A 15956-nucleotide genomic window follows, 5' to 3' on the forward strand; every position below is an offset into this window, starting at 1 on the left:
AATGAAGTGTCCCCAACTAAGCAAGCCAGAGGCGAAAGCGGCAAGGAACCAAAACTCCATTGGTGACAGAATGGAGAAAAAATCTTGGGAGAAACCAGGCTCAGTCGGGGGGCCAGTTCTCCTCTGGACAGACGAAACCAGCAGTTTAATTCCAGGCTGCAGCAAAGTCAGATTGTGCAGAAAAATCATCTGTCTCCTGTGGTCTTGTCCCGCTGGTTGTCTGAGACAAGGTCTTTACAGGGGATCTGTAATTGGGACTCTAGTTGTCCTGGTCTCCTCTGTCTTTCAGGGCTGTTGAGGTCCTTTCTAGGTGCTGATCCACCATCTGGGCTGGATACGTACTGGATCCGGGTGACTGCAGTGACCCTCTGATCTGGATACAGACTGGATCTGGTGGCTACGGTGACCTCGGAAAAAGAGAGAAACAGACTAATATTAGCATAGATGCCATTCTTCTAACGATGTAGCAAGTACATCAGGTGTTATGGGAAGTGTTCCCAGTTTACCAAATAAATGCAGCCTAAAAATCCTTTAATGGATTTGGATATTAGGAGCATATTAGTGTGTTATGTGTAAGCCAGGTTAAATAGATGGGTCTTTAATCTAGATTTAAACTGCAAGAGGGTGTCTGCCTCCTGAACAATGTTAGGTAGGTTATTCCAGAGTTTAGGCGCTAAATAGGAAAAGGATCTGCCGCCTGCAGTTGATTTTGATATTCTATGTATTATCAAATTGCCAGAGTTTTGAGAACGCAGCGGACGTGGAGCACTATAATGTAACAAGAGCTCGTTCAAATACTGAGGTGCTTAACCATTCAAGGCTTTGTAAGTAATAAGCAAGATTTTAAAGTCTATACGATGTTTAAAAGGGACCCAGTGCAGTGTTGACAGAACTGGGCTAATATGGTCATACTTCCTGGTTCTAGTAAGAACTCTAGCTGCTGCATTTTGGACTAACTGGAGTTTGTTTATTAAGCATGCAGAACAACCACCCAATATAGCATTGCAATAATCTAACCTTGAGGTCATAAACGCATGGATTAACATTTCTGCATTTGACATTGAGAGCATAGGTCATAATTTAGATATATTTTTGAGATGGAAAAATTTTGTTTTTTTGATTTTGGGAGCGTGGGTTTTTATTTAGATATTTTTTTGAAATAGTACACCTAGGTTAACCAATGTCAAAGAATTGACAGAGCAGCCATTAAGTTTTAGACAGTGTTCTAGGTTATTACATGCAGAGTTTTTAGGTCCTTTAAAAGTAGCGTCGAACGCAGCGCTAAGATCCAATAGCACTAACAGAGAGATACAACCACAATCAGATGATAAGAGCAGGTCATTTGTAACTCTAAGGTTACAAGTGCATTTGCAGCTTTTGACCGCTGAGTGGCGCTTTAACCACAAGTTATCAAACAAGCGCATCAAAGCACATTTTCACAAATAGACGTCAGCTTTGCCTGTCCGATGTGTTACATTTGACGGCTGCAGTCGGGGAAAATGAAAGAAAAACACTGTAGTTAAAATATTTAATATTCACAGATGAAAGTTTAGTACTTATGAAGTTATGTGTGTTTTTAGAATTAATTCAAGCAGGATAAATGTCAAGCCTATGAGCCTGTGCTTATATTTGCTCTAAGCTACAGAGTATTACACCTTATTTTAGATTTGACACATTTAATAGGTGTGCAGTATTGTTTATATAATATGAATTATGTGTTATATTATTCTAAAGAAATTGTGGTTTACTTTGCATCGAAGCATTAAAAGTGGTCTATTTTAGTGAGCTAGGCTACATGGATTTTTTTTTATGAATGTTGTTATTATTATATATTATTTGTTTTTTTTTTTTTTTTTTTTTTTATTCCTTCAATAAAACAGCATGCAATTTTTGTCACACACTACTGTGTTATTCGTTACCTGTCCTTAATTTTGACAGATAACTTCTCGGGAAATAAATATCTGTCTGTACACTGATTAAGAAATTGTTCCATGTTTTATAAATTATTTCCTTTATTTTAATAAAACATGAGGCACTGTATAATTTCGCTCTCATTATTTAGGCCTAATTAAAACAAGAAACGAATAAATTAAACCTGCACGATTAGCTAAATCATTGAAAATCTAAAGAATAGACTGATTAATAAAACGTCCTCACGTTTAAACTCAAGTTCTCTCATTATAATCAACAAAATACACACATTGTAAATAAGAGCTTCATTAATAGACAACTTCAGCCTTCTTTATTTGCTTTCATATAATTTAAGTAAAGTAAAAAATAAAATAAATAAATAAATTGCAGCTGCAAAATATCAGAGTGCATGATTTGTGCGGCGCACTTGACGCTGAGTGCATGCGCAGCATTTATTCTTATTTGTCTACATATTTTATCTTCATTACAAATCTTGTTCGGTTTTATTTTGGATAATTGCATGGAAAACTGATTTACTTTGTAATGCATATGCAAATGTGAATTATAAATTTAAATTTAAATTGTAAATTTAATATAAACCTGTGATTAGTTGAATATTGACAAATTTATACGACGTGTATAAAATGCTTTTTAAAGCATTTTATACACGTTTGCATAAATTCTGCTTTCAGAATGGTCTGTAATGGAGAGATGCCTTAACACTGATTTTTCCTCTGCAACACAAAAACGAAAATTGAAATAAAATTTATATTTTATGTTTTGAGAATGGCCAACCCTTCTCTGCAGATATTCTTGCTTCTGGTTTGTGCATTGTAAATACAACAAAAACAAACAAACAACAAAATATATAATGTCTCCAAAAACTCCAAACTGTTGTCACGTCTGTAACGCATGTGTATTTCCCTAATCTAAAACAGCCTATAAAACATGTTCATAGACGGATACTTTACTGATGTCTGGACTCTGTTTGGGATTTAGAAAACCATAAAGAGATGGTTCAATATATTGGTAATGAATAGGCTACATTCTGTGAGAATTTATATTTCACAGTCTAAAAAAACATTGTATGGATGCAACAAATAAAATTAATGCTTTTTTCCTTTTTTTGAGTTAAGGCAACTTCCTCTGAAATTAAGTTATTATAACTAATAAACTATATTGCGCTATACAGTAGTCAACATTTGAAGAGGATCAAAACCTTTCTTCAAAGTTGTCCTAAAACCAATATGACAAGGCAATAAAATTGATATTTTATGTTTTGAGAATGGCCAACCCTTCTCTGCAGATATTGTTGCTTCTGGTTTGTGCATTGTAAATCACAGAAAGTCTACAAATAGGGTCTCCCAAATCTCTTGTTTTACATTCTGTGAGAATTTATATTTCAAACTCTAAAAAACATTTGAAGTGGATCAAATTCTTTCTTCAAAGTTGAGGCACGAGGCATTTGTCCTCTCTAAACCTGCTCTGCAAGTTTGAAACCCTCATAAGACTCTGTCCATATGAAAAAGCAAGAAATTCACACCTTTATCTCGACCCCCACAAGCTATACAGAACTACCCCCCAAAAACCCCAACCCCCTCCAGCTGAACTAATTTCGGTTTGTTTTTTGGCTGCGAGTAACGGTGTGTTGTCATGTTACTGGGTTGAAACCTGCCTGCACTCAAATCACCAGTACTCTTTGTATTCATTATTTTCTCGCAGCCCATATTATTATTTCCACAAGACCATAATAATAACAAATTATCAATTGATAATTAATTTTTTTTTTTTTTTGCGAAAATCATTGTTATTTGTGAACGTAGGCATTTGAGGAAGGCTTTAAGACCAAGCGGAGTCCTCCATCAGCTGCTCCCACTTCACAGCGAGCGGGACTCGCGCTAACTGCACCCAGCTTCACCGTCAGCAAGTTTGAGCGAATACAACTCATTGATCATGAGCCCAACATTTAGCAAGGCAGGAAAACATTCAGTCTACCTGAAGGAAGACATATTTCATTGTAAGTTCATGCTGTTAAATAGAGAGTTTAACAAAAAAAGTTTAAAAAAATGCTTTATTGACTAATGTTTCATAGACACTCATTTGTTCTGCTTTAAAATCCCATCCCATTTGTAATTTCACAGTATTTTCACCTCCTAAATTACTACCCCAATGCCGATGGCTTTTTTTTTATGACATTATTTTTATTTTATTATTTTTTAGAATAATTGTAGCCTACATAAATTGTTGAAGCAAAACAAATATAACTTTCTAACTGCCGGCAGAAATAGGCCTATATTATTAAAAATATATTATCATTACAAATATTTGGATTGTCGCTTATTCTGTACCTTATTTTCTTAAAAATAAACACTTATTTTATACAAGAAATAAAGAATAAAAGAAAGAATCTCAATTAGCCCTTATTTTCCATTTCTGAAGTTAACTGGCAACTGTAATGATGGTGTAATTATCTTTTGACTCCCCTGACAGTGGCACCTTGCTCAAAAAAAACAACAACAAAAAAATCCCCGTTGTAGGAGATATGCGAGCGAATAATAGATTTAAAAAGAAAAAAGTGGGTGATTGGTTTCGGAAAACGAATACAGCTCGTAAAAAATTATATGATGAAAAGGTCATGCTAACATATTATTAATTCATAGAAATAATTTAAGCAATTAAAACCGTTTTTATACTAGATTCAACTTGAATTTCAATACTATTAAACTGACTTTAAAATCTCAAGGAGTATATAAGTTGAAACGGTAAAATGTCACAGTGCACGTTAAATAGCCTAAATTAACTTGTATCTTATATAGTATCCGAAGACCTTGATTGCATGTTAGCATAAAACTAACACTATATATTTGTATTTTTTTTAACTGAACAATTCCTGTATAAAAAGGGGACAGCAACCTTTATATCAAACATTTTTAAATCGTCCACAGCTGACCAACGCGGGAGGCAGGTTCTGCATAGAGCGCGCAAAGTGAATGTGATACACAGTCATTTTCAGATGCAATGAAAAAAAAAAAAAACCTGGATAAAAACATATACGAAACTTGTAAATAGTTAACAACATAGCCTAGATTAGGCCCATACTCTGTTCCTAAGTATATAATGTAATTTTTTTAACCCGCAGTAACACATTTTAATTGATTAATCACCTATTTTTGTTTGCTGTTTTTTTTTTTTTTTGTGGGAGGAAAAAAAAGTAATGTAGCTATAAGTTGCATTTTATTAATTAATGTTATAGGCGCCAACAGGATATTTTTAATTCCCCTCACTTTACAACAAATCCTTTACATTTAACAAATTTATCAGAACAGAACAATAATTAAAAATTTATAATTCTAATGGATAAATATAATTGCAGTATATGATGCTTAGTTATAAAATAAATAAATAAATAAATAATAATAATAATTTAAAGGAAGCATAAGGTAAGGTTGGGCTCTCTCATTCTGGAGAATTCCAAACGTTTCCATATTCTTGATGTTGCCCATTTGAAAATAGGCTTTGTAGTTCACGTGTGTTTCAGTATTCGATGGAAAAAAATCATAATGAACAAAAATATGCCAAAGTGGACCGCTGCTCACACCAAATGGCACGGTGAACGGCTTCTGTTTCCAATGAATATGTGCGCGTGAGGCACCAGCGCGATCAAACAGCTGAAACAGAAAATACTCCATTTTTGGTCACACATAAGGCATACAATGCAAACTGTTAGCAGTTAGAAAAATCAAGAATAATAACAGAGTTAATAAGAATTATTTCTAAATGCTGGCGTGTTCTCATTTCGCTCTGCATATAGAGCCTGAATACTTTTTTTTTTTTTTTTTTACCAAGAATGAACCGAAATGAGCCTAAGACTATCCCATGTTTTGAAATTAACTCACTGTAAATTTTCTAATGGTTTTTAAGGATGTTATATTTATATTATAATGTTATTGTTGTTTTACTTAATCCTTTCATCTCAGTTTACAAACCAACATTTACAATTACATTCAGTTCGCAATCCGTCCCTTTGCACCACCTGGCGGTAGTTTCGCGAATGATTTTAACACGCGACTGACTTGCAGTTAATGCCGCGGCCCTGCGGCGGCGGTACACGCGGCAGTATTACCAGAGACAATTTATAAGAGACATGCCACTTCCTCAATCCTCAATATAATTATATAAGGAAAACCCGTAACGGCAAAGATGGCGGTTGTATGCACATGTTCCGCCCCTCCCGCTGGAAAGCCAATCATCTGCTTTTAACAGTCAAGCCAGGAAACATTTAAGCCTATTGTATGGTTCCACTGACGCATGCGCACAGTTGAGGTTTTGCGACAGTGAGTTGTGGTGTGTGCAAGATCAGATTGAATCCACATAGAAGAGGGTGATAACAACTCGAAGGCACCGGACTACAGTCTTGATGCTAACGTTATTTTTGTCCGCCAAAATACGTTACTGTTTGAAAAGGCGGCAGATTTGATATGCAGTGTATGTGTGCGTTGTGTAAATAGAGATGGTAACGTTATATAAATTGTCTCTGGTTATATGCTGACTGTATCCCTAACGTCAATAAGTACAGCATTTCTTCAAGGGTTTTTAAAAGATAATTTAGTTTTACAGAACATATAACGTTATACAATTACAAAAAATTCTGTCCATATCAGGGGTAGACAAAGCAAAGAAAAAGTGAGACTGGTCTTGTTAGTCGGAAATAGCTGCCCGGAGGCATTGCCAAGATGGCGGCCGAGTGGCACGACTTGCCTAAAAGGACTTTGGTATTACCCATTCTGGTTGTCCACCTACTGTATAGTGCACTGTCTGATGCATACTGTAGCTGACGGCTGCATGGTTACAATTTTATCTCTAATAGTATCCATCTTAGAAGTAAAGTAGTTCATAAAGTCTTTACTACTGTGCTTTTGGGAAATGTCAACACTAGTTGATGCTTTAATTTTCGTTAATTTAGCCACTGTATTGAATAAATACCTGGGGTAATGTTTGTTTTCTTCTAAAAGAGACGAAAAGTAATCAGATCTAGCAGTTTTTAATGCTTTTCTGTAGGATAGGTTACTTTCCCGCCAAGCAATACGAAATACCTCTAGTTTTGTTTTCCTTCAGCTGCACTCAATACTGTGTGCATGCACTGAGCTCTACGTGAGCAGGGAGCAGATTGGCCATGGAAACGGGGCATCAACAACACAACAATTGGCAAGCAGTAAACTCCATCTCCAGCTGCTGTTTGCACTGCTTTCAGGTAAGTTTAATCCCTATAAAGCACACAAATATTGCATACAAATGTCACTGACACATTTCTTACTTGTAATTTACATTTTCAAACATTTCTTTTGAATATTTATTTTATAGAAATGGTTTAGTGTCTTTGAAAAAGTCTGTTAGCATCTCAACCGTTTTCAGACGAGGTAGGCTAACGTTAACTCTGTAGATTGAGCTCTTGTTTATGAAACTTTGGGCTTTTAATCAAATCTTCCTGTGTAAGTTATGAGATGTTTTGATAGATCTGTAAAGGTTTTGCTGGCGATTTGTCAATGGGTTATCGGAAATAGGCTAATTTATTTATACTTAACATATACACTGTACTGTGAATCGATGAGTGGTTTTGATGGAGATTTTTATATGGTTTTTTGTGTTTTTGTTAGTAGTATTATTATTTATACTGGTATTTTTTTTTTTTGTATATTATGAATATTATATTATTATATTATTCTTTCTTTTATCTGCATTGTACCTCTGCCCTAGCTTGTTTCTGTCTAATAAACCTGGAACTGAATACTAAATATTGTTAGCTCAGTGTCAAATTGCTTGTTTTGTTCCTAGATTCTTCAATGCTGATGGCTTGCTGCACCCCGGAGTCAGAGTGAACCTCCTGTCAGACAACATCTCCAAGATGCTATAAACCATAGGACTGGTAAATAAAATCTTAAACATACACTACTGTTTCATAAGTTTGGGCTTGGTATGAACTTTTTTTTTTTTTATGGTTTTTATATTCAAGTCATTTATTCCTGTGATCAAAGCTGAATTTTCAGCATCATTACACCAGTCTTCAGTGTCACACGATCTTACAGAAATCATTCTAATATGTTGATTTGCTGCTCAAGAAACATTTCTGATTATTATCAATGTTGAAAACAGCTGTGTGCTGCTTCATTTTTTAGGATTCTTTGAATAAAAAGTCTTTAAATACAGCGTTGATTTGAAACAGAAATGTTTGCTCTAACATTTGATGATTGATATTAAGACATTGATAATAAAAAGAAATGCAGCAGCAAATCAGCATATCAGAATGATTTCTAAAGGATCATGTAACACTGAAGACTGGGGTAATGAATGTTTAGCTTTGACCAAAGAAATAAATTACATTTCACAATATATTCACATAGAAAATCATAGTGTTAAAATGTAATAATATTTCACAATAATATAGTTTTTACTTCATTTTGATCAAATAAATGCAGCCTTGGTGAGCAGAAGAGAATTAAAAAAAAAAAAAAAACACACAAACAAAAGAAAAAGAAAATAACTAACGAAGAAAAATAACTAACTAAAAACTTTTTTTTGATTGTTTGTTTTAATTTTATTTTTTTTGTTCCACTTAATTGAGTGATACTGTGGCATGTGTAGTCCATTCTAAAAAGACTGTCTTTTCCTCAAATAATGAGAACAAATAATACATTTACTAAGGGATCACATGAAACACTTTATCAATAAATTGATTTTTGAGAGCATTAGTGGCAGTGTGCTGATTTTTGTTTATTGATAGGTGAAGTGTTTCATGTGATTGAGCACCTACCTAAAGTTTCTGGATGTGCACATATTATACCACCTTGTGATTTAACCAGATACATATAGCAAAATAAGCACAAATAGGGTCAGCAGCAGCTATGGTGCTTTGCCTGTAATGAGGTCATAAAATTCTGGACTATTGATAATACCAAGGATTTATCAAAGTCCACTAAAGGAAGTAGAGCTTTTTAGTATTTTACTTTGAAATAGCCTTCCTGATAATATTGGGGCTCAGACACACTCATTAAGTTTAAATTAGATTAAAATACATATACTCCTTAAAAACTTCACGTTAAATACTGATTTTCTTTCAAAATGTCAAAGGTATAAAACATCTGAAGGCAATTTACTTGATATGCTTTGGAAATGTCCTGTATTGAATGATTTTTGAAAATATGTAATTGATATATCTTCAAAGGTTTTAAGAATCCCAATCACTTATGATTCTAGAATTTGGATATTAGGGGATATTGAATTATTAGATTCTTCTCATCATTAAAAATACTTCACACTTTTGGCTGGTATGGCTGTTGACTCATTCTCCATCTAGAAAACATTGAATCAACAAGCTCATTTCATACTGCACCCCTGAGAAAATCCTCTTCAATGTTAGGAAATCACCGAAATCATTCAAAAAAATTTGGGTCTTTTTTCTGGAGTATTTACCTTCTTTTACTGCAAATTAGTTGCAATGACATACATTATTTTTAGATTTTATATTAATGATTATTGCAGTTAAATAAATGATTCCTGAGTTGCATGTTTTTCTTTTCTCTTTTTTGCTATATAATTTTGCCTTTTGCTTATCTAAAAGAAAAATAATGCTTGTAATGTTATGTATGCAATATATGTTTTGTTTCACATATTATATCTGAAAATAAAACTATTTAAAAACACAACAAAATATTTTTAGCCAAGTATTCACATAACACATCTCATAACCTTGCACTACAGTTATATGTGATGAAATAAGTTTTCTTTTGTCTGAAATAATATAAACAGCAGCTATGCTAATCTTTCTCCTTTTGCTTTCCTGTTTCTATCTCAGGATGCCCATCCCAAGGTTTACGACAATTCCAGTTTGGATCCAGCCTCACTTGCGAAGACTTCAGAAGACAGCAACACTCAAGAAGACTTCAGATGACGGCAACTGTACATGAACAAACAAATATTATCCTTATATCGCCTTTAAGGGTAAGTTTGACAATTTTCAACCCACTTTATTTTATTGCAACGTCTCTTTAAATGAATTATATTTACTCTTTCTCTGAATTATTCTGTATCTGTATATCCCCTTATATTTGTAAGCAACACGCTGAAGGATGACGCAAAATGACAAAAACACTTTTTATATCATCCAAATGACAAAATGCAGTGTTTTGCGTCATGCAGCAGTTTTGCTGACAGATAAACTGGGTATCTCAGAAATAATAAACATTGTTCTTTTACATATATTACCAACATTGTAACAATACAAAGTTGATTGAAAATTGTTGAGCTTACCCTTTAATGTTGAACGATAGTGTTTAACTGAACACATGACTAGAGACTTCAGATAAAATCTTAAAAGATTTAAGAATTTGTATCATATAATTTAAAACATTTTAACTGCTGTAATTATTGTTTGCTCAGTTTTTATTTTGTGTTTATATAACTCTTGTGTTATTGTAACTCAGTTTTGCCATGAAGATAGTCTTAGATTCTGATGTGGCATTAAAAAAAAAAAAATTACTAGTACTGAACTCATGACTTATATTATCTTTGAGCTGCTGTCATATGGATATTACTTTGTTGCCAGAAGATGGTCTTCCCCAGCAAGTCTTAGTCACCTCTGGCTGATTAAAGGATATTTTTAAAGGGATACTCCACCCCAAAATGAAAATTTTGTCATTAATCACTTACCCCAATGTCGTTCCAAACCGTAAAAGCTTTGTTCGTCTTTGAAAACACTATTTAAGATATTTTGGATGAAAACAGGGAGCCTTGTGACTGTCCCATAGACTGCCAATTAAAATACACTGTCATGGTTCAGAAAAGTATGAAAAGCGCATCATCAGAGTAGTCCATCTGCCATCAGTGGTTCAACCGTGACGTTATGAAGCGACGAGAATACTTTTTGTACACGAAGAAAACAAAAATAATGACTTTATTCAACAAATTGTCTCCTCTGTGTCAACACATCCAGAATTGGATGGAGAGAACCATCATTCTTTGGACTAGAAAATAATGAGACTCTGCTTAAATGGGGGGGAGACACTCAAACCAACCCCTTTCTCGAGGAGGAAGGAAATTTCGTCTTTCAGAATGTGAGCAGAGCTCTCTTCCGTATGAGAAGAGAGGACTCCGTTGAAACATACGGTCTTTTGCAAACTGAAGTCTGAACCCCTTTGTTATTGTGTGAATCACCCATTCAGGAGCGGACAAAGACAGCCAGACTGAACGTGATTAGCGAGCATCCCCACACAAACCAGAGAACTACTTAGAACTGCTAGTTCGGCCGCTTTGCTCATTTGTGGTACAGTGGCGCCATCTCGTGGGTAACGAAGGAGTGACATGTGGGGCTGTAAAGTAAATTCATGTGATTTGTTTGATTTTTATCTTTTTTGTGTGTTGGGCAACACTGAGACCGAAGCCTTTATTGAAAGTGTGAAGGAAGCTGTGTGGAGACACTGCCTCACTGTATTCCCCTCTGAAAACGGGGAAACACACTGGGCTACACCACTAACAGTGGAGCCCGTGCCAACACCCCTGACTCCGCCAACAGATAACCTTCATTGTTTAAACAAGGAAATATGAGGAGCAGAACTGGTGTCTGGAGGGCTGGCCGCCCGTGAACTTGAACTCAAAGCCACTTGTGGCCACGCAACAAGCCGGCTGCTATGCTTTAAGTCAGTGGGAGTGGGGTTACAGTTTGACGGGCATTACGGAGAACAAGGTTATTCACCGTGAGTACCTCCTCCCAGAGAACGTGGGTGATGGCGACCCTTTCTTTTGTTATACTATGTCGATCAGCAGTTCGCTGGTAAGCGGATGGCGGGGAGGAAATGCTGAGGGCTCTTACCACCTGTGATGGCTCATGATGCAGGTGTAGGTATGCATTGATTACCTAAATATTTTTTTGGTTGTTTGATATATTTGTTTAATTCATTTTAGTTATAAGACAGACTTGTTTTTTTTTTGTTCATTCAGAATGTTTATTAAATATCAATACATGTTAACTAGTTGGACTGCACACAATTTAGTTCGCTGTGCTGTATACGTCCGTCTAAAGGACCGGCGTGCTGCTTGCACCACTCTTTAGTTCCACTGGCCTGTACCAATGGACAAATGAATTGTAAGGAGGATTGAGTTGTTTAAGTGAGCATTCCTTTCTTTTTTTCACTTCCTTAATTGTATTTTGGTTTAGGTTCTTTCCAAGATTTATTTAAACTTTTTTTCAATGATTTTAATAGTTTGATACTTGGTTTGGGATTGTACTTTGTAGTTGTATATTTGTTTTCCCCTTTTGTGTGTAACATGGGTTAGTACAGTTGTATAAATGTGCTCCTATTGTGTCATTTGTGAGGTCAGTTAAGTTTGTTTGTCATGCCTTCAGTTATCTTGAGTTCAGTTTTGTTCTGTTCTGTTGTTCTGTTTTTTTTTTTTATAAGCCTAAGTCAGTTTATTTGATTTCATTGAATTTTGATTTTCACTTTAAAGTTGTAAAAGCTTTCTTTGATTCATTAAAAGATTGTTTGTTTTGGAAAACTCATTTTTTTTATGTCGTACTATTTTTTTTTACTGCTGGGTCCCTGACAAGTGGTGGCAGTGGTGGGATCTCACCAGTAGGAGGCATAGTTTCCCAAAAATAACTTTTCTCCTCCCACCTTTCTCTGCTTTTTGAACTTCAAGTTCTATGCCCCATGAATTGGGGGGGACGGAAAGCAGCCCCAAAGACTGCTCTAGTAGAGGAACCTGTAAGAAGTGTTGCAGGGTCTGGGGGAGGATGGAGTGGCACTGGATGGGAAGAGAGGCTGAAGATATAGAGTCTGAAAGTAGAGAACCATGGCTTGGTGACTTGACAGGCCTGTTCCTAGCACATATGACAAACATGGATGCCGGGGAAGCTCAAAGGAATCAAGAATATACCCAGCGAGAGCATCAATTTAAAGCCCTTCAGCACCAGTTCAGTTTGTTGCAGCTGGAGGTGCAGGCTCGTATGACTCCAACTCCTAATCCACTGCTGACTGTTGGGGACAGCTTGGAAAGTCCGGATTGCAGCAGCTTGTCGGTGGCCAAAGGAGGATTGGTCCTTCTGCTTGATTCCTCTTTTGATTGGTAAGGCCAGAGCGGCTTATGTTCATATGGATGTTGATGATTCACTGGAGTATTAGGAAGTTAAATCTGCCATCTTAAGAAAATATGACATCAACCGAGAAACGTATAGACAAAGTTTCCGTTCTCTTGATGTTGAACCCCTTGAGAGTCCCAAAGAATTATATGTGTGATTAAAAGAACTTTATGTCAAGTGGATGCAGCCAAAGGGTAAATCTGTTGAGGAAGTTGGGGAAATTATAATTCTGGAACAGTACCCAAGAATGCTCTGTTTATAATGATAAAAAGACTGCTTCCCATTGCAAAAGTGTACATTAAAGTGAAGGGACAAACTTACATGCTTGATTCGGGCGTATCAGACAATCTACCAGTCCCTGTGGTTTTGGGCCGCAGGGACAGTTCTCTGGGACTTGTTGCAGTCAGTACCATCATGTAATATGGTTGTTACCAGAGCTCAAGCAAGCAAAGGAGAAGAAAGACAACAGCTGCTATCTTTCTTTGAGGAAGATGTGTAGAACCCTTGTGCTCGGCAAAGCCCAGGAAATCCTGTTGACAGAAAAGTTTTGAGAAAATTCAATATAATGCTTCTAATATACCAGTTGAATCACTTTCTGACTTTTCCCCAGAATTCAAGTTGCCTACTAACATTGTTCAGCTACAACAGGAGGATGCCAGTCTTGATGCTTAGTCCCTTACCTGAATAGAGCAAAGCAGGAGGATGTAGAGAATGCTGATGATGACATAAAGGAGAGATATTGCTTTCAACATCAAATACTCTACCTTCAGGTTTGGTCAGTGACACAGCTGGTGGTACCACAGTGTGTCCGTGAGGTTATTCTTACTCTTGGCCATTCAGTTCCTTGGGCTGGCCACCTGGGGAAACATAAAACAATCGCTAGGATTAGAAAATACTTCCATTGGCCTGACTTGAACAAAGAGGTAACCCGATATTGTAAAAGTTGCCCAGAATGTCAAAAAGTCTTTACCCGAGGCCCCGATCGGGTTCCTATCCAACCTCTGCCGATTATAGGAACGCCATTGGAAATATTGGGAATGGATGTTGTCGGGCCTGTTGAAAGGAGTCGTTCTGGTAACCGATTTATGCTTGTTGTAACAGACTATGCTACAAGGTATCCCGAAGTGTTCTCACTGAAGTCTATTAAAGCAAAGTATGTGGCGACCTGCTTAGTGGAACTGTTCTCCAGAGTTGGGTTTCCTTGTGAAATTTTGACAGATCAAGGAACTAACTTTATGTCTACCCTTCTGAAACAGGTGTACAAACTGCTGGGTATCAGGAGTCTGAGAACTACTCCTTATCACCCCCCAGACAGATGGACTCACAGAAAGGTTTAACCAGACTCTGAAACAGATGGTGCGCAAGTTCGTTTGTGACTCTGGAAAAGACTGGGACCAATGACTGGGACCAATGGGACCAATCTTCTATTTGCCTATAGAAAGGTGCCACAGTCATCTACCAGCTTTGCCCCTTTTGAGCTTTTATATGGGCATGAGGTAAGAGGTCCTGCTTCGAGAGATATGGGAGGGGCACCAGCGAAGAGGTGAGCCGATTTATGTTGTGTCCTATGTGGTGCAGATGCGAGAACGCTCGGAGAAGATGACGCACTGGCTCAATCTCATTTAGCAGAGGCTCAATCACAGCAGAAAACCTGTTATGATCAATCTGCTCATGAGCAAAATTTTTAACCTAGTGAAAAGGTCTTGGTGATGCTGCCCAGTCAAGAAAGAAAATTGTTGGTGAAATGGCAGGGTCCTTTTGAAGTTAAAGGGAAACTTGGACCGACCACCTATGAAATTTCAATGTCTGGCAAAGACTGTCCTTCCAGAATCCTGCACATTAATCTGATTATGCAGTGGGTATCTCATCCTGACAAGTCCGCCCATATCTTGATGATTAAACAAGTGAAGGAAGAATAGGAATCGGATGACCAATATTTACCTCAATCTGCTCTAGGAGATGTCGATCTGAGTTACCTGTCACCACAGCAACAGCAAGAGGTGAGGGTCATTTGCTTACCGGGAGTCTTTTTAGAATACCCTGGGTTTACAACATTAATAGACCATGACATTGAATTGTAACCTAATGCTGTTGTAAGGAGAATGAGTTACTGTGTTCCAGAGCATCTCCAAGAGTCACTAAAGAAGGAAGTTGAGCTGATGCTAAAGTTGGGGATCATAGAGCCGTCCAAGAGTGAGTGGTGCCACCCTGTGGTCCTTGTTCCAAAAAAGATGGCACAAAAATATTTTGTATAGACTTTTGTTACCTTAATTCTGTAACAAAGTGTTACTCGTGGGTAACGAAGGAGTGACATGTGGGGCTGTAAAGTAAATTCATGTGATTGGGTTACTGGCAGAACCTGTTGACTCAGCGATCCAGAGAACTGACAGCCTTCAAGACTCTGTGGGGGTTATTTCATTTTAAGGTTCTCACTTTCGGGCTGCACGGGGCACCTGCTAGTTTCCAAAGACTTATGGACCAGGTACTGCAGGGGTTGACCTACACAGCTGCTTATTTGGATGATATTGTGATTTATAGAAACACCATGGACTGTTAATCCCCAAAAGTGTGTCATTGCAAAGACTGAGACTGAGTACATGGGGTTTGTCATTGAAAATGGGGTAATAAGGCCTCAGGTGAAGAAGGTTCAGGCCATTGAAGAGTGTCCTCAGCCACAGATTTTCAAGGAGCTGCGATCATTTCTGGGCATGGCTGGATTTTATAGTAAATTCATTCCCAATTTCTCCAGCAGGGTTGCAGCATTGACTGATATGGTGGGCTCCAGGAGTCCCAATCAGCTCATATGGACTAAAGAAGCGAAAGCCGCATTCAAAGATATTAGAACTGCCTTGAGCAATGAGTCTGTGTTGCATAACCCTGATTTTAATGAACTTTTCATTCTCCAAACAGACGC

At 36.9% G+C, this 15956-nt stretch overlaps 1 protein-coding gene across 1 annotated transcript in view; it reads left to right on the forward strand.

Annotated features, from left to right (window-relative positions):
- The first annotated feature begins 9790 nt into the window (after positions 1–9790).
- LOC109080821 (rho guanine nucleotide exchange factor 26-like) overlaps positions 9791–15956 on the forward strand; it is a 62972-nt gene continuing 56806 nt past the window's right edge. Inside the window, exon 1 of the mRNA XM_042743789.1 lies at positions 9791–9906. The gene's annotated coding sequence lies outside the window, so the exon portion shown is untranslated. The remainder of the gene's footprint in view (positions 9907–15956) is intronic.

The sequence above is a fragment of the Cyprinus carpio genome, chromosome B18 (assembly GCF_018340385.1).
Source record: "Cyprinus carpio isolate SPL01 chromosome B18, ASM1834038v1, whole genome shotgun sequence".
In the NCBI taxonomy this organism is placed as follows: domain Eukaryota; kingdom Metazoa; phylum Chordata; class Actinopteri; order Cypriniformes; family Cyprinidae; genus Cyprinus; species Cyprinus carpio.